Raw genomic sequence first — 21,336 nt, 5'->3', positions numbered from 1 at the left:
TTCCAATCTACAGAATCAAAAGTTCTCTCAATATCTAAGCTAATTAGGACCAATCTCTTGTTCATTATTTTTGCTAAATCTAAGTAGTTACTAATCGTTTTATATTATCATACATTAATTTATTGACTGCAAATCTTGTTTGATCTTTTTTAATTAACTCATCCACTATATCTCTTAATCCTGTAGAAAAAGTGGAAGTAAGTATATTATAGTCTGCATTTAATAATTAAATAGGTCTATATGAGGGAACCAACTTATTATCCTTTCCTTCTTTAAGTATAGGTGAGATTAAAGAAAATTTCCATGAGGGAGGAATTATTTTGTTACTCTGAATTATCCTGAAAACATCACTCAGTAATTCTAAAATATTTAGCAGAAGCAGACTATACAATTCTATACTTAAATAATCTAACCATGGAGCTTTACCATTTTCTGTTTTTAAGCTTTTTTCACTTCTATCAGCTTATTCAACAGTGATATTTGCTGGTCATTAAGTTTATTAGTAACATGATCCTCATGGAAATTTTTAACAATATTAAGCATTTCCTCTATGTCTGAAATAGGCTTATTAGTGTGAGGATTTTGGATATTATTTATTGCCTTTTTACTTAACATCTTCTATTAGTTAATCTATGTATATGTTTTGAAGTCATCGCATAACTGTGCACTTTTGTTTTTTTCTAAAGCTATCTCCACTTTATGCATTAAAACAGTTTGATATTTTGTCATTAATTTTGAATGACTTCAGTATTATCCAATTTCTTTGTTGTTTAAACCCTGCTTTGTGTATTTAATCTTGTATTTCTAACAATGATTTATCCCACTCTTTTATTTTATTACTAGCCCATCTTTCCATTCTTTAATATGCATTGTCAAGGAGTCCCAAAGTATGACTTTGCTAAATTGACCATTATCATTCAAAAGTAAAACAAATCTAGATTTGTTCCTTAAGGTAACTCTTAAATTCTTTTATCTTCATCATATTTACTGGGATTCTGTAAATAATCAGACATTTTGTTTTATCCATTAATATATTAATACTTAGTGCATTATGATCAGATAAAGGCAAGGAATAGTTTTAAAATAATTCACTTTATTAAGTTAATTTACAGAGGCATAAACCCTATCAATTCTAGTTTGCATTCCATGTGCACAAGAATGATGAGTGAAGAACAATGATTTATCTTCTGCTTTTACTAGTAAATCAACTAAATTATTATTACTAATCCATCTATTTAGTGCTTTAGCTGATGCCAGTATTTTAACTTTCTTCTGTTCATTTATATCTTTTATACTAGATATGTAGTTAAAAATCACCTGCTAAACTTAAACTACCCTTCCAATGACTTTGTAATAAGTTTAAGTGATCTCACTTAAGTGAGTCACTCTTGCACCTATTCCGGGCATCCAGTGAAAATTAGCTAGTGTAAACAGTTTGCCATTATATTTAATTTTTACAAATGCATTCCTTTGGAATCATTAATGGATTCCATGACCCTAGGCATCACAGTAGAATTTCTCTAAAGGATATCAGTTCCTCTCTTCTTTTTGTTAAAAGAAGCAGATGATAACATTTCTTAACCTAAGTTATTTAAATACTGCATATCTTTATCTATCAAGTGAGTCTGTTGCAAGAATATAATGTGTCCTCAATTTAATTTTGGATATCTAATTAATGATTTATTTTTGTTGCAATTATTTAATCCATTTACATTAATACATAACAGATTAAACCTTTTTATACTATCTAGTTAAAAATATTTCTTGTAAAAGATAATATGACACATTTAACCACCATATTAATTAAATGATGTATAAGACTCTAATGCATTCCTCCATCAGTATCTTAACATTCCACATTTTTAAATTCTTCTTTCTACAAACTAAACGTCTAAAACTCATAAATAACAGAAACAAAGAAAAGTCTACAACTATAACTGTATACATTGCTAATAAAACACAACCTACCTACCATGGATACCAAAGTTCCTAGTTTCCCTATCAAATACACAAACTACTATACTACCTCTCTACCTATGAATACCTAAAATTAATAAAAAAATAATAGACAAAAGCTACACTTACTTATAAATAATTAATATATTATATATAAGTCAAAAATAATAAGACACTTTTAATTTAGTTATATGTTTTGCCATTTACAACTGTCCCCCTTTACTCATAAAAGTTTAATAATCCTCTTCTAGTAATAAAAAAAATAAATGATCCATGAATGCTGTACCAATTACCTATTTATGTAATAGTAGTATACATTATCCATTAAATATTCTTAAATTATTCACTCATTCAACATTATTATAACTAAATCTCTAAATAAATAAGTATAACAGAGTGGGACCTGAAGAGATAAAGACATCTGTAAACTTGGAGGTGGCAAGTAATCTTATCAGACTAAGTTATAATATAAAAGGGAAATCAATACACATACATATTTATCATGTTAAAAGATAGACACATATTTTACAGATCTAACAAAAGCTTTGAATTAATTTTTAAAGAGCAAAATTGTGTAACACTGTTAACATGACAACTATGAAAATATTTAAAATTATTTAGCTTATTAAACACTTCATAAAAATATGCACATTACTGCGTCTGAAGAGAATTTCTTTGTCTTGCTGTTTCTATGGAGTCAAAAATATTTGCAGCCTATATTGTATTCAGAAGTTACAATGTGTTTTGTTCAAATCCCATTCTCCATTCCCAGATTCAAACATATTGAAAAATCTACTGTACTTTCTATCAAAATAGATGTACTGATTCAACAGTAAAACACTCAAATTTCAGTTTTGACTTATGAAATTAGTTATTGCAGGTAGTGTTAGTGACTCTAATAACTTACAACATGTAAAAAGCTTCAAAGTTCACATGACCAAGCTTCAAAGTTCAACTTTCAGATTATTTTCAAATATTTTTATATGATTTTCTATGTAAATTATATGAGATCTTGTACATTCATATTTCTGCCATATGCAGGTATGTGTAGTAGACATCTTTCTTAAAAGCAGTTTGTTATTTAAATATACTTTCTGTCTTATTTTCCCACTGATATTCTACCTTATTCTATTTATCTTATATTTCTAAAATTTCCCATCAAAGATCTATTTAATCATTAGCTCTCTATTAAAGATTATAATAAGTGTATATATTTCTTAACTTACTGATACTGCTCTTTTATTAATCTTATATGTTAAATATTTAATTCCTTGTGCATTTGCATATAATTCATAAGATGTTTACTCTTCTTCCTGCTTGTTGAATTAGAATGTGTGCTTTTAGCCATTGTGAATTGTTGTTCTGATCTAAGCTTCATATCCTGACATCAGAATTTCATTACAGCATGTGAAAATGACAACTCACAGCACACAACAGCTTCTAATTTCCTCTGTAAGTTTCTCGTTCTTCTTAGTTATTTTCAGCTGTTCTAATCAGTGTCAAACATCTAACTTTACTTCTTTTCATTAATATGTACAGTGACAGTTAATAACACTACAACATAAGCTATTAACATTCAGCAAAATGTAAACAAATTTTATGTTGCAACAGCTCAATGTGAAACATTACTATAGCTTTTTTTACCAATTATTCAAGTCTAAGTAAAAAAAATGTTATTCTGAGAAGATTTCTCACATATATACTTGAAAAAAAGAAAGAAAAATAATGTGCCTTTCTGTTTTTACAGACCTAGATTTTCTTCAGAACAGTGTTACTTGCTTCATAAAAGACCTATGAAAGAAACGTGTTACACAGGAACAAATAAAACAAAATCACCAGCACTTTAACACTTCTAATTAACATATTACTTATATCTGACATTCTGTTAACTCAGCAATGCACATATTAAGCAAAGTGGAAGAAATAAAATACAATTCCTAACTTATGTTAGAACCACTCTAAATAATTGTTGTTACTTCTTATCTATATATCTTTTTCTTTCATTTCTACCCTATTTTTAAATTCCACTTATTTATCCCACTCACTAGCAATAACTTCTGAAGAAATTCCTCTCCTCCCTAATAACTGTTGAACAATTTCCACAACCCATTCCTTAAACTCCTCTTTTTAACAGGTAGTTGTGAAAGTGCCAAAATCTCATTTTTATTTCATTATTCTTCGTGTTTATCTTAGTTGTTACTGGTGCAGGATCTGAAATAGTTGTTGGATGTGTGTCGAAACTTTCAATTAAGTGCATATGTTCCTGTGAAATAAGATTTCCTCCTAGTCTACGAAGATAAAAATGCAGGGCAATGAAGTAAAAATGAAGCACAGGAAACCCCCCCCCATCTGTTAAAAAGAGATGAATTTAAGGAATGGGTAGTGTTCATTATTTGAGAGTTGGAAGGTAGAAATTTCTTCAGATGTTATAGCTAGTGAGTGGGATAAAATGAAAGTGGAGTTCAAAAATAAGGTAGAAATAAAAGGAAAATATATATGGTTAACAAGTAACAGGAATTCTACTTTAAGAACTTTAACTGTATTGCTGTCAATATTTTTAATATGAATTGGTAAATAAAATGAAGTCCAATAAATGTACCTCATATTATAACACTTGCTTAAAATGTAACAACCTTTTAGATTCATTTAACAACAAAAGTTAATGATGATGAAAAGGAATGTAAGAATCTTATTCTATAGACACCATTGTAAACAGTTACTGCTGTTTTTCCCTTCTTTGTAGAGTTGTAAACAAATGTTAATTAGATACTTTAGTTCATTTACATTTGTCAAGTTTGTGTTTATAAAATCTAATAATAAATTTTAATTAAAAAAGAAGTAACAAGGATTATTTAGAGGGGCTGACAAAGGTTAACATATTGCAACATAAAGGGAATCTCACAAAACAAGAAGAGGCGCAACTGCAAAGTGCTAAAGAAAAAGTAAGGGAGTAACTGGATAGTATGCATGCATTTAGAAAGATTGCTGTTAAGCAACTGTTTTTTGATAACCCCAAATCACAACAACTTTTAGCACAATGACTTAGGCAACATAAAGCAGAAGGGGTTGTTTCCAAACTTAGGCAGCATATAACAAAAAAAAACAAAACAAAACACAATAATAATAATAATCAGAGGTTGTGTAGAGGTATTGGAGATATTGTAGAAAGATTATGAAAATTTGTATAAAGATGAGAAATGTGGAAATCAAGAAAGAGAACAAATGGAAATATTTTGGAAGACTTAAGTATGCCAAGGATAGAGGCAGATGAGGCTCAATAATTAATAGTAAAATTGGAGGGGATGAGATAAAAAACTGTGACATATAATCAATCTGCATGAAATTTTTTCAGGAATAGGTGGTATTCCTGTGGAAGTTTGGAAACTAGGAGGGACAAAAGTGATGAAAATCTGGAAATTTTTTTTAACATAATTTCAAAAGGAGTAAAAGTACCAACACACTGGAAGAAAGCTGTGGCAGCTGCGATACCTAAATATGGTAAAGACCCATTAGAACCAACTTCATATAGGCCCATTTCAATTTTAAACCATGATTATAAAGTGTTTATGTCTAAAATAGTTAAAACATGGCAAATGTGTTGCAAAATTGATTGATGTAGATCAATGTGGTTTAATTTGACAATATTAATTGAACAATGATGATTCAGAGGGAAACAGAGTGTAAGAAAATACCACTGTTATCCAAAAAACAAGGAACAAGGTACCAAAATAAACCTTTAAACCTAAAACAGGTACCAGCATGATGAACAATGAAGCCACAGTACAAACGAGGACTGAGGACACAAATTTTATTAGACACTGAATAACACATTTCAAATACTCCACATTAACGTACCAAGTTTGTGTTTTCATTTAGAAACACTTCTTCAGATGTGGGCTAGTAAAAAAAAATACATCAATTTAAACTTTCATAGACATGACATTATTAAAATTCCAACCAATGGATGTTTACTTAATACATACATATTCATGCTATTAAAAGCAGAACTAAATTAAAAACATCATAAAGTAAATGCAGGGAACTAGAAAGCATTAAATAGTTCATTAAAATATAAACCAAAACTGAGTGAATATGTGTTAAAAACACTTCATAAAATAGAAATTCCATAGTATTGTTATATAAAATTTAACCTTAATCTAAAGTTTCTATTAATATTTACAAGTGAATTAAAAGCTTGCAAAACACTTATAAAACCCACTTGTTAAAACCCTTCTTTGGAAAGAAGCAATATTCTGAATTGTTGTTCCAAAGTGTAATTTATAACTTAGCTGATCTTAACTTGAGTAAGGGAGCTATGGCAATGTGTTCATTCAAAACTGGCCAACTATTAGCTTGTAATGTTAGTTGCCACCAAAGCTCCCTGCACTTAATTTTCTCTTCCCACATACCACCCCGTGCATCCAAGTTTACCTTTTCCACTACAAAAAATAGGTAATGAGCATGTGTACATGACGGTTTGTGCTTGTATAGCGCATTATTCTCCTTCCCATTCTGAATGTCATACATGTGCTCATATATCCTTCTTTTGAGCTTTCCCTCGGTCTTTCCAATATAAAAAGCCTGACATACTTGATACAGGGCTAAATATATGAGACCATTGGTATCACAATTTGAATAACATTTACTTAATAAAGTTATGTTTCTAGATGTTACCATAACTTTATCTTTGTTTATTATCCACTCACATTGGGAACAATGACCACATTTGTATGCCCCATGTTTTTTGTTTTTTCCCCATACTTCTGTACTATGATTCATTTCTAAAATGTTTTTCAGAGAACTGGCATATCTATAGACTACCTTTAATCTATCATTTGGGATTTCCAGGTCTGTAAAAGCCAAAGACCTGTTCCACTCATTTTCTAAGATGCTTCTGACTAAATTAGAGCTAGCATTGTACTCTATAACTAATGCCCACTCAAAATGTTCTTTGTGTGCTGTATTAGTGAAATCACTCAAAGTCATCTTACCTAGAATAGGTTGGAATCTCCCTTTCTTACCTATAATAACTTCTTCCTCAACATGTTTGAGCAAAACCTCGAAGTAATCTCTTGCCTTGAACATTTGTCTTAGTAACTCAATTTCTTTTGCAAAATCCTCATCATCAGAGGTCATTCTGCTCGATCTGATGTATTGCCCCTTCAGAATGCTCTTCTTACAATATGCAGGATGACCGCTGTTAAAATGCAAAAATGAGTTACAATAAGTGCTTTTTCTGAATACTTTGGATTTATAAATATTATCTTTTCCATATATTTCTATATCTAGGTATTCTAAATTGTCATGACTGACATTGTAAGTGAATTTCAAAAAAGTAGTACTATTGTTTAAAAAAATAATAAATTCTACAATTTCATCTTCAGTAGATGTCCACAAGACACATATATCATCCAGAAAATGTTTGTATGAAATCCAGCAGTCCCTATATATTGAATTTAAGACAAATTTCTCTTCCTACCTTGCCAAAACCAAGTTAGCATAGGTGGGGGCACAAATTGCACCCATAGCTACACCCTTTATTTGGTGAAAATATTCACCCTTGAAAAAAATGTAGTTGTATTTTAAAACCAAGTCTGTTAATTGCAAAACCAAGTTACATTCATCATTGTTTAAGTTCTTGTCCTCATAAATAATCTCTTCCGAAATCTCAAGACCTAAGTCATGGGGTATACTGGAAAACAAATCAATAACATCTATTGTTAAAAAAACTATTCTTTTCATAAATTCTTCCTGTTTAAAACCTCTCAGGAAATCCCAAGAATCTCTTAAAATGCTGTTTCTCTTTAACCATAATGGTTTGAGTTTAGTATCTACAAGCTTGGCTAGGGGTAAAGTTTTAGACCCCTCTGCTGATACTATAGGTCTTAATGGTGGATCAGTAGAATTTTTATGTATCTTCAGAATGCCGAAGATACTGGGTATTCTGGGTTTTTCCACTTTCTAAAAACTAAAAGTTCTGTGATCTATCAAGCCGTCTAAAAGGAGATCTGCCAGGACCATGTCTATTCTTCTATAAGAGATATTAATCTCATTTTTAGATACACTTGAATACTTATCAGTGTCCCTCAAGATCTCATTCATGTTTGCCTCATAGATTACATTATCCATTAAAATGATACCCCCTCCCTTGTCTGGCTTCATCACTCTTAAGTTTTTATTCATTCTAAGTTCAGTCAAGGTTCTCATTTCATCTGAGTTAAAATTTTGTTTGAATCTGGTTTTATTGAAATTCTGTCTAATCTGACTCTCTACCACACTTTTATAATTCTTGATCTGAGGGTGCAGGGGTGGGTTAAAAGTATATTTCTTTGTTAAAATTCCCTGTTCTAGTGATCTTTCTTGTTTAAAAAGAATTTGAAAATTAATTTTCCTAGTAAAAAGTTTGATATCTAATAGAGTTTTAGTTAAATTACCCCTCTTTGTAGGGATGAATTTTGTGCCTTTTTACAGTAAACTAAATGCTCTTTCATTAGGGTGACATCACTAAAATTATAAATACTAAAATTGTCATAAATATACATAAAATTATTGAATTCATCCTGTTTGATATTAAAATTAACCAAGTCAAGGGGGGTACATTGTAATGTTAATACCCCCCTCCCTCTTCCTTTCCCTCCCCAAAAATTCTGAAACTGTTGATGTCTTTGTTCCTCTTTATTGCAAATTCTCTCTGATCTATGTATAGGGGGAAAGTCATTAAAATCATCCAACTCATAAATTTATTCACCTACACTCGCATTGTCAAATTTGATATTATCATCCCCTACCCGATTAAACTAATTTTCACCCAATCTAAAATTGGACTTTGGTTTTGGATAACTGCTGTTATTTTTGTAATCATTTACATCTCTTTCTAATTTCTTAATTTTTCTCCAAATTAGTTCCTCACATTGTTCATCAATTTCACTCCTAATATTATCATATTTTTGCCTTTCTGATGGTATTGTGTGAATGAGGTCATCTTTAATTCCTTCATTTAAAGCCTCAATTTCCAATAATAAATCAGCTTTAACTCTGTTGTTTTCTTCAATCATAAGTTTTAACATATCTAGCCCACATCTGTTGAACAAAGCAATTAATTCTTTATAAAAAGTGCTCCCATAAATCACATTATTCAGGAACCTATAAATTCTAAGCCCCTTAGGGACAATGCCCTTTAAAATACATTCCTTTAGATAGTCATTTTCAATTTCAAGTTTTTTAAACTTGAACAACAATTTACTAAAATGTGACAACTTGTTTTTATAAGACTCTGTAATATGGCCTGTTTTGTTCGCCCTTTCTTTAAATTTTTTTGCATGACTAACCTGGAGCCAGTCCTTCAGTTCTGGTTTGTGTATAGTCCGTTTGTTAGAGCCTGCCTCGTTCCCCTGCGCAGCTGGAATACCACTCGGATCCAAATGGTTAACATTTTTTTCCATTTTTATCTCCTCCAGTCCCAGCAAACAGGCTCATGCCTTTTAGAATACCAGGTGTCTGATTAAAGTCAAAACTCGAGTTTGAAGTAACAACTTCCAAGCCAGCAGCATCATCCCCATGTATGTTTGTCGTTGTGACAGAATAATGCGCTATACAAGCACAAGCAGTCATGTACACATGGTCATTACCTATTTTTTGTAGTGGAAAAGGTAAACTTGGATGCACAGGGTGGTATGTGGGAAGAGAAAATTGAGTACAGGGAGCTTTGGTGGCAACTAACATTACAAGCAAATAGTTGGCCAGGTTTGAATGAATACATTTCCATAGCTCCCTTACACAAGTTAAGATAATCTAAATTATAAATTACACTTTGGAACAATTCAGAATATTGCTTCTTTCCAAAGAAGGGTTTTAACAAGTGTGTTTTATAAGTGTTTTTGCAAGCCTTTAATTCACTTGTAAATATTAATAGAAATTTTAGATTAAAGTTAAATTTTATATAACAATACTATGGAATTTTTATTTTATGCAGTGTTTTTAATACATATTCATTCACTCAGTTTTGGTTTATATTTTAATGAATTATTTAATGCTTTCTAGTTTCCTGCATTTACTTTATGATGTTTTTTTAATTTAGTTCTGCTTTTAATAGCATGAATATGTATGTATTAAGTAAACATTCATTGGTTGGAATTTTAATGATGTCATGTCTACGAAAGTTTAAATTGATGTATTTTTTTAATAGCCCACATCTGAAGAAGTGTTTATAAATGAAAATGCAAAGTTGGTACGTTAATGTGGAGTATTTGAAACGTGTTATTCAGTGTCTCATAAAATTTGTGTCCTCAGTCCTCACTTGTACTGTGGCTTCATTGTTTCATCATGCTGGTACCTGTTTTAGGTTTAAAAATACCACTGTTGTTGGTTGGTCTTGATTCAGAGAAAGCATTTGACAGAGTAAGCTGGGATTTTATGAGTAGGGGAACTGAAGCATTTGCATTTCCTGATAAATAAGGTTAGTTAGGAGGATATATGAGGGATTGGCAAACATTAAAATGGGAGGGTTCCTTTCTGAAAAGTTATATCTAAACAATGGATCCAGACAGGGGTGTTCTCTTTCCCCTTTGACATTTGCTTTATATTTAAAGCCACTGACAAAGAAAGTAAGGGACTCAGAAATTCAAGGATATAATTGGTATGGTAATTAAGAAAAGTTGGATCTATTTATAGATGACATTATTTTGTACCTGATAAAACCAGAAAAGGACACTTTGGTGTTGTGAAACATTTTGAGACTGTTTCAAGTCTTTTCAGGATATAAAATTAATGAAGATAAAACAAAGACTATAGCTGTAATCTATCTATCCCCACATGAATTGGTCCAGCAATACCTATATTTATTTTAGTAAGGTATCTCTGTGACATTCCATTTGTTACATGTATCTGGATTAAAAATATTTTGTTATGGTAGGTAGGGATATGTAGTAAGAGACTAAACAAAGATAATAAAAAATGTTGAGAAACTGGAAGTTCTTGTTTATGGATATGGATAGCAAGATGCAAGCAGGGAAAATTTATTTAGTCCCATTAGTTTTATATACAGGTAAACCATATTTTTATCAACAAGAGGAGAAGTTGTGGACAATAATTAATAAAGAGCTGAAGGAATTTTTCCAGGAGGGGAAGGGTCAAGTGGGCTAAGTTGATCCTTCCAACAGGACAAGGTGGTTTAGGATTACCTGAATTGAAATGATATTTTAGAGCTACACAGTTAAGGCCCATATACATAACACAAGTAGAAAGCTATAATTCAAAGTTGAAAGTGATGATAACGAAACAGGTGGGAAATTCAAGAAATAAGGAGAAAGTGGGATTTTGGATGTAGATAGTTAAGAGGAAAACAACAACCATACAGAATATTATATTCACAAAGTAGCAGACAGTATTCTAAGAACTAAACCAACATGAGAACAGAGAAAGGAGATTCTTCTGATAGGGATGACTACAATTATGGGTACAAAGAATAGGCAAGGGGGCTGGAATTTACGGGTCAAATCTGGGAAAGGAACCAAGGTATTAGAGGCAAATAACCAGAGAGAGAGAGAGAAAGGTAACACAATGGGAAGAGCTGAAGAAGAAATTTGTACTGCAGGCTACAGTCTGCCTTTCCTATCAGGGATTGATATCAGAGTGTAGACAAAGAGACAGGGATAGGAAAATCCTAAGTGAAACAGCCGCTCTAGTAGAGTTTTTAGTTGAATATACAACAGAAGCTGCTGATACAAAAGGGATAATTAGTATTTCATATAAAATATTGTATAACTATAGGAATCAACCAGAGGGGGGGTTAAAAAGATTAGTAAAAGAGATTGACTAAGCAATTCACAAGAAAACAATGAGAGAACATATCTATGGCTGCCAAATATGCAACACAGTCTAGAAGATTTAGGATTTTTGCTTGAAAGTGTTTGCATGGGTATTTTTATACCCGAACCAGACTTCAAAGAATTTTTCCTCAGGTAGAATGCAAATGTTGGAGGTGTGATGGGGAAGAAATAGGTTACTGGGAACATATATTTTGGCGTGTAATATGTTCACAGGTTCAAAGGTAAGTAGTAGGCTAACTGCTCTTGAGGGCCATTTTAACCCTAGCCAGTTTTACTTTTTGTGTTTCAAATAACTTATCCCATTTGGTTATAGATCGGCCTTACCCATCCCATAGTTGATAATTATATATTATCCCTATTGAGAATAACTGGGATCATACCATGGATATTTTGAGGGTACCTATGCATGAGATAAAGCATTTAGGAGCTGCCTCTGTCAATTACTAGTACAGGAGGCAGTCCTGGGGTAAAGTTTCTGTTTGCCATCCCTAGATCTGAGTTTTGCTTGAAAATGGACAGGGATAAACTTGTTTGTGTGGATGAGGAGTCTGTTACAAAGCAGTGGTATCCTCTGCAAGATATACTTGTCCCTCCAAACCATTCTGCTGATGTTGCAGAAGAGGTATAGATCCATAGTCCGAGTATTTCTGATGCCATTTGAATTTCTGATGTGCAGTAAATCCATCCATAATGAGTCAGACAATGCCTTGTATGCCAGATACAGATCACCTCTTAGCTATTTGTAGGATACTGAGTAATGTGACAGGACATTGAGTCAGTCCATGTAGGATGTGTTGTTTAGGCCTTGTTTCCTTTTAGTAATGTATCTCTGTGGTATTACAGTTGTTGCATGTATCTGGACAGATACATGTGAAAGGGGCAATTGTATTCAATGATTGGCATAATGGGGATGAGTAAAGGAGTAGAATGACATCCTTAGTTCTAGAAACAATCCCTATATTCATAAGCAGTGCAAAATTGAAGGACTTTCTTATAACAATAGGCACATGTTGGTCAAAAGTTAGATCACTGTCCACAAACATTCCCAAATTCTGAACATGTTCAACTCTTAGGAGCGTGTAGTCAATATAGTAGTTCCCTGGGATATATGACTTCACAAAAGACACAATAATGCATTTTTTGGCATTCAGTTTTAGTTCATGATTTTGTCACCAGTTATTTATTTCAGATAAGTCTTCCTGCAGGATGGGTAATTTATTTAGGGCTTCAAGGACTGCTCCTAGCTTGCAGTCATCTGCAAACTTAGTCAGCCAGAGCACTTTGGATTTGGCTTTTACTTCAGAAAAGTAAATGCCAAACAGGAGAGGTCCCGGTGCAGAACTCTGGAGGACTCCACTGGTAAATGGTCTCTTTATGGAGGTAGCTTCCTCTATTTTGATTATCTCTATCCTATTTATGAGCCATTTGGCAATCCAGTGAGTGACCTAGGGGTTTATTCCTACTTTATTTAGCTTTTCTACTATGCCCAAGTAGAGAATTGTGTCAAAAGCTTTGATCAGGTTGACATATGCAATGTGTACCATTTTGCTTTGGTGATCTTTTAAAAAAATCCACCAGGTTGAGTAAGCATGACCTGTCCTTGATGAATTCAAACTTAGACAGGTCCAGTGTTTGGAAGCTCCCTATGGCCTGATTGATTAATTCCATGAAAAGTCTTCCTAAGGCTTTGCATATGAGGCTGGTCAGACTTATGGTGTGTAACTGCCTGGGTCTGTGGAAGATTCTCCCTTAAGCAGGGACTGTAGCTGTTCTCCATTTGCTTTACAGAAAACTTGTATGGATTCTGAGATTGAACAGTGTTTTAGGGGTGTGGCTAAGTCATGCTTCATTCTATATAAGATCCAGGGATATTGTCAGGACCAAGTGATGCAGTATTTTTAGCTTTTGATAACACTTTTAGGACTTGGTCTTGTGTGATAGTTGGATGTAAGCCAGTTTCAGGTATATCTTGATGGACAGATGTAGGGGAGAGACGGATAAAGATAGTTCTAAACTTTTCTGCCAGTAGGTTCACTATATCTTCAGCTTCAGTGTAGGTATTACAATCAGCTCAGCGCATTGCTGCTTTGTGCTTTTGAGATTACGAACATAACTAAAAACATTTTGTGATTATCTTTGACTTAGATAGCTATATTAGCCTCAAACTTGGCATTGGTGGATTTTATTAAGCTCCTTAAGTTGTTTGTTTATTTCAGTGACAAGGGATCCAACATTCTGGGAATTAGTTTTCTTACTTTTGTTCAAAATTGTTTTCCTTTTATTATAAAGCTTGCTTTTATTATGGTTCCACCATGTAGGTTTGTTTCTGGTCTTTGCCCTGCACTAATGAACTGACCAACTTTACAAAGTCTTTACAGAGTACTCTTTTAGAAATATTGGGTGAGCAAATGGGTGTAACTAAGGAAATTATTTTTTTGAGCTGGGGAACAGGATCCAAATTGCCTAGGCATACTAAGGCCTTGTTAAATGTAATTCAGGTGGCTGCCAAAAAAAAGCAATTACTAGGAAAATGGAAATGAAAGTTTAAAAGTTTAAATGAACTACCCTTGATGTAACATCGATAAAAGAAGTGGAAGCAAGATCGTTAGAAAAGAATGAGAGCAAATGACAAATTACAAATGGGAAACTGCAGCAACACTATCTGCAGAATAACGGTTTGGAGGAGCTGTGAGATTTCAGGGAAGGCAGGAACTGAGCAATTTATGTAATGTTCAATTGTTGACATCTGTATGTAATGTTTGTAACTGTGAACAGGTTAACATTTCTTGTTTTCTTTTATAAAAATGTATGTTTTCATATGTCTAAAGTGATAATTCAATAAAGTTGTTGAAATAAAATTCATAAGCTGCACAATAGCAGTTTTAGGTGGAATATAAATACATGCCAATGTAATCCTCCTCTCTTGCCAGTAGCCCCTTCCTACTATATATTTACCATTAACTTTTTTCCCTCTTCTACAACTGTCTCTGTTGGCTTACCTCTGGGTGTATTCTATGCCATTTACTATTCAACATATTCATTAATAATCTTCACAAAGCTACCAAGGAAGCTTCCATAGTACAATAAACAGTTGATGCCACAATCTTATGCTTGGAACCAAGTCTACAATTACTCTATAAGCTCAATAAGATAGTCCAGGACTCCTTTTCCACAGGCTAGATGACAGCCAACCACTTTTAAATGCTAAAATAAATAAATAATGCTATTTTTACCCAAATCTCTGTCAGGACAGAAACAATCCTTGAACATCACATTAGTAAATAATGCCTCAACTGAAACAGTTTCCAACACAAAGTTTCTTGCTGTTTTGGGTGATATCTTAGAATATGATCAACCCACCATTCAAGCCATCAAGAAAATCACCAAAAGCTGGACTTCCTATACTGAAACAAAACCTTTCTTACTGGTGACTTTGGGAATTCTTTAGCAATATCTTATCTTCTCCCTATATTTCTCTTTGCAGAAGCCATCCTGACTAACCTTTGCTCGAACTTAAAAATAAACTAGAGGTTTGCTACAATAAAATAGCTAAGTTTGCATCCAAATTACCAAACTGTTCACACCACTGACTAGAATGGAAGCACATAGTCTAGCTCAAACTCCCTATTTACCTTACCTTCTTCCATCTGCTTAATGTCGACAAAATAATACACAAACCTGGCCCATGCCCATCACTACAAAACATCTCAAATAATACACAAATCTGGCCCATGCCCATCACTACAAAACAACTCAAACAATACACAAACCTGGCCCATGCCCACCACTACAAAACATCTTAAATAATACACAAAGCTGACCCATGCCCATCACTACAAAACATCTCAAATAATACACAAACCTGGCCCATGCCCATCACTACAAAACATCTCAAATAATACACAAACCTGACCCATGCCCATCACTACAAAACATCTCAAATAATACACAAACCTGGCCCATGCCCATCACTACAAAACATCTCAAATAATACACAAACCTGGCACATGCCCATCACTACAAAACATCTCAAATAATACACAAACCTGGCCCATACCCATCACTACAAAACATCTCAAATAATACACAAACCTGGCCCATGCCCATCACTACAAAACATCTCAAATAATACACAAACCTGGCCCATGCCCATCACTACAAAATATCTCAAACAATACACAAACCTGGCCCATACCCATCACTACAAAACATCTCAAACAATACACAAACCTGGCCCATGCCCATCACTACAAAACATCTCAAATAATACACAAATCTGGCCATACCCATCACTACAAAATATCTCAAATAATACACAAAGCTGGCCCATGCCCATCACTACAAAACATCTCAAACAATACACAAACCTGGCCCATGCCCATCACTACAGAACATCTCAAACAATACACAAACCTGGCCCATACCCATCACTACAAAATATCTCAAATAATACACAAAGCTGGCCCATACCCATCACTACAAAACATCTCAAACAATACACAAACCTGACCCTTGCCCATCACTACAAAACATCTCAAATAATACACAAAGCTGACCCATGCCCATCACTACAAAACATCTCAAATAATAAACAAACCTGACCCTTGCCCATCACTACAAAACATCTCAAATAAAAGCTGGCCCATGCCCATCACTACAAAACATATCAAATAATACACAAAGCTGGCCCATGCCCATCACTACAAAACATCTCAAATAATACACAAACCTGACCCATGCCCATCACTACAAAACATCTCAAATAATACACAAACCTGACCCATGCCCATCACTACAAAACATCTCAAATAATACACAAACCTGGCCCATGCCCATCACTACAAAACATCTCAAATAATACACAAACCTGGCCCATACCCATCACTACAAAACATCTCAAATAATACACAAACCTGACCCATGCCCATCACTACAAAACATCTCAAATAATACACAAACCTGGCCCATGCCCATCACTACAAAACATCTCAAATAATACACAAACCTGGCCCATACCCATCACTACAAAACATCTCAAATAATACACAAACCTGGCCCATGCCCATCACTACAAAACATCTCAAATAATACACAAACATGACCCATGCCCATCACTACAACACATCTCAAATAATACACAAACCTGACCCATGCCCATCACTACAAAACATCTCAAATAATACACAAACCTGGCCCATGCCCATCACTACAAAACATCTCAAATAATACACAAACCTGGCCCATGCCCATCACTACAAAACATCTCAAATAATACACAAACCTGGCCCATGCCCATCACTACAAAACATCTCAAATAATACACAAACCTGGCCCATGCCCATCACTACAAAACATCTCAAATAATACACAAACCTGGCCCATGCCCATCACTACAAAACATCTCAAATAATACACAAACCTGGCCCATGCCCATCACTACAAAACATCTCAAATAATACACAAACCTGGCCCATGCCCATCACTACAAAACATCTCAAATAATACACAAACCTGGCCCATGCCCATCACTACAAAACATCTCAAATAATACACAAACCTGGCCCATGCCCATCACTACAAAACATCTCAAATAATACACAAACCTGGCCCATGCCCATCACTACAAAACATCTCAAATAATACACAAACCTGGCCCATGCCCATCACTACAAAACATCTCAAATAATACACAAACCTGGCCCATGCCCATCACTACAAAACATCTCAAATAATACACAAACCTGGCCCATGCCCATCACTACAAAACATCTCAAATAATACACAAACCTGACCCATGCCCATCACTACAAAACATCTCAAATAATACACAAACCTGGCCCATGCCCATCACTACAAAACATCTCAAATAATACACAAACCTGGCCCATGCCCATCACTACAAAACATCTCAAATAATACACAAACCTGGCCCATGCCCATCACTACAAAACATCTCAAATAATACACAAACCTGGCCCATGCCCATCACTACAAAACATCTCAAATAATACACAAACCTGGCCCATGCCCATCACTACAAAACATCTCAAATAATACACAAACCTGGCCCATGCCCATCACTACAAAACATCTCAAATAATACACAAACCTGGCCCATGCCCATCACTACAAAACATCTCAAATAATACACAAACCTGGCCCATGCCCATCACTACAAAACATCTCAAATAATACACAAACCTGGCCCATGCCCATCACTACAAAACATCTCAAATAATACACAAACCTGGCCCATGCCCATCACTACAAAACATCTCAAATAATACACAAACCTGGCCCATGCCCATCACTACAAAACATCTCAAATAATACACAAACCTGGCCCATGCCCATCACTACAAAACATCTCAAATAATACACAAACCTGGCCCATGCCCATCACTACAAAACATCTCAAATAATACACAAACCTGGCCCATGCCCATCACTACAAAACATCTCAAATAATACACAAACCTGGCCCATGCCCATCACTACAAAACATCTCAAATAATACACAAACCTGGCCCATGCCCATCACTACAAAACATCTCAAATAATACACAAACCTGGCCCATGCCCATCACTACAAAACATCTCAAATAATACACAAACCTGGCCCATGCCCATCACTACAAAACATCTCAAATAATACACAAACCTGGCCCATGCCCATCACTACAAAACATCTCAAATAATACACAAACCTGGCCCATGCCCATCACTACAAAACATCTCAAATAATACACAAACCTGGCCCATGCCCATCACTACAAAACATCTCAAATAATACACAAACCTGGCCCATGCCCATCACTACAAAACATCTCAAATAATACACAAACCTGGCCCATGCCCATCACTACAAAACATCTCAAATAATACACAAACCTGGCCCATGCCCATCACTACAAAACATCTCAAATAATACACAAACCTGGCCCATGCCCATCACTACAAAACATCTCAAATAATACACAAACCTGGCCCATGCCCATCACTACAAAACATCTCAAATAATACACAAACCTGGCCCATGCCCATCACTACAAAACATCTCAAACAATACACAAACCTGGCCCATGCCCATCACTACAAAACATCTCAAAAAATGCACAAACCTGGTCCATGCCCATCACTACAAAACATCTCAAATAATACACAAACCTGGCCCATGCCCATCACTACAAAACATCTCAAATAATACACAAACCTGGCCCATGCCCATCACTACAAAACATCTCAAATAATACACAAACCTGGCCCATGCCCATCACTACAAAACATCTCAAATAATACACAAACCTGGCCCATGCCCATCACTACAAAACATCTCAAATAATACACAAACCTGGCCCATGCCCATCACTACAAAACATCTCAAATAATACACAAACCTGGCCCATGCCCATCACTACAAAACATCTCAAATAATACACAAACCTGGCCCATGCCCATCACTACAAAACATCTCAAATAATACACAAACCTGGCCCATGCCCATCACTACAAAACATCTCAAATAATACACAAACCTGGCCCATGCCCATCACTACAAAACATCTCAAATAATACACAAACCTGGCCCATGCCCATCACTACAAAACATCTCAAATAATACACAAACCTGGCCCATGCCCATCACTACAAAACATCTCAAATAATACACAAACCTGGCCCATGCCCATCACTACAAAACATCTCAAATAATACACAAACCTGGCCCATGCCCATCACTACAAAACATCTCAAATAATACACAAACCTGGCCCATGCCCATCACTACAAAACATCTCAAACAATACACAAACCTGGCCCATGCCCATCACTACAAAACATCTCAAATAATACACAAACCTGGCCCATGCCCATCACTACAAAACATCTCAAATAATACACAAACCTGGCCCATGCCCATCACTACAAAACATCTCAAATAATACACAAACCTGGCCCATGCCCATCACTACAAAACATCTCAAATAATACACAAACCTGGCCCATGCCCATCACTACAAAACATCTCAAATAATACACAAACCTGGCCCATGCCCATCACTACAAAACATCTCAAATAATACACAAACCTGGCCCATGCCCATCACTACAAAACATCTCAAATAATACACAAACCTGGCCCATGCCCATCACTACAAAACATCTCAAATAATACACAAACCTGGCCCATGCCCATCACTACAAAACATCTCAAATAATACACAAACCTGGCCCATGCCCATCACTACAAAACATCTCAAATAATACACAAACCTGGCCCATGCCCATCACTACAAAACATCTCAAATAATACACAAACCTGGCCCATGCCCATCACTACAAAACATCTCAAATAATACACAAACCTGGCCCATGCCCATCACTACAAAACATCTCAAATAATACACAAACCTGGCCCATGCCCATCACTACAAAACATCTCAAATAATACACAAACCTGGCCCATGCCCATCACTACAAAACATCTCAAATAATACACAAACCTGGCCCATGCCCATCACTACAAAACATCTCAAATAATACACAAACCTGGCCCATGCCCATCACTACAAAACATCTCAAATAATACACAAACCTGGCCCATGCCCATCACTACAAAACATCTCAAATAATACACAAACCTGGCCCATGCCCATCACTACAAAACATCTCAAATAATACACAAACCTGGCCCATGCCCATCACTACAAAACATCTCAAATAATACACAAACCTGGCCCATGCCCATCACTACAAAACATCTCAAATAATACACAAACCTGGCCATGCCCATCACTACAAAACATCTCAAATAATACACAAACCTGGCCCATGCCCATCACTACAAAACATCTCAAATAATACACAAACCTGGCCCATGCCCATCACTACAAAACATCTCAAATAATACACAAACCTGGCCCATGCCCATCACTACAAAACATCTCAAATAATACACAAACCTGGCCCATGCCCATCACTACAAAACATCTCAAATAATACACAAACCTGGCCCATGCCCATCACTACAAAACATCTCAAATAATACACAAACCTGGCCCATGCCCATCACTACAAAACATCTCAAATAATACACAAACCTGGCCCATGCCCATCACTACAAAACATCTCAAATAATACACAAACCTGGCCCATGCCCATCACTACAAAACATCTCAAATAATACACAAACCTGGCCCATGCCCATCACTACAAAACATCTCAAATAATACACAAACCTGGCCCATGCCCATCACTACAAAACATCTCAAATAATACACAAACCTGGCCCATGCCCATCACTACAAAACAGCTCAAATAATACACAAGCCTGGCCAGTGCCCAACACTACAAAACTCCAAAAAAAAAAAAACCCTCCCACCCCCCCCCAAACACTCAAAAAAAAAATCCCACCCCCAAAAAAAAAACACTCAAAAATCAAAACCCCCAGCCCATCCTACAAAAACTCAAAAAACAAAACCCCCACCCACCCTCAAAAAAAACCCCAAAAAACCAAACCCCCACCCCAATAAAAAAAAAAAAAAAAAACCCCCAT

The sequence above is a fragment of the Protopterus annectens genome, chromosome 1.part1, assembly GCF_019279795.1.
Source record: "Protopterus annectens isolate FY-2018-M chromosome 1.part1, PAN1.0, whole genome shotgun sequence".
NCBI classification, from domain to species: domain Eukaryota; kingdom Metazoa; phylum Chordata; order Ceratodontiformes; family Protopteridae; genus Protopterus; species Protopterus annectens.
Note: the sequence above shows the minus strand (reverse complement) of the source record.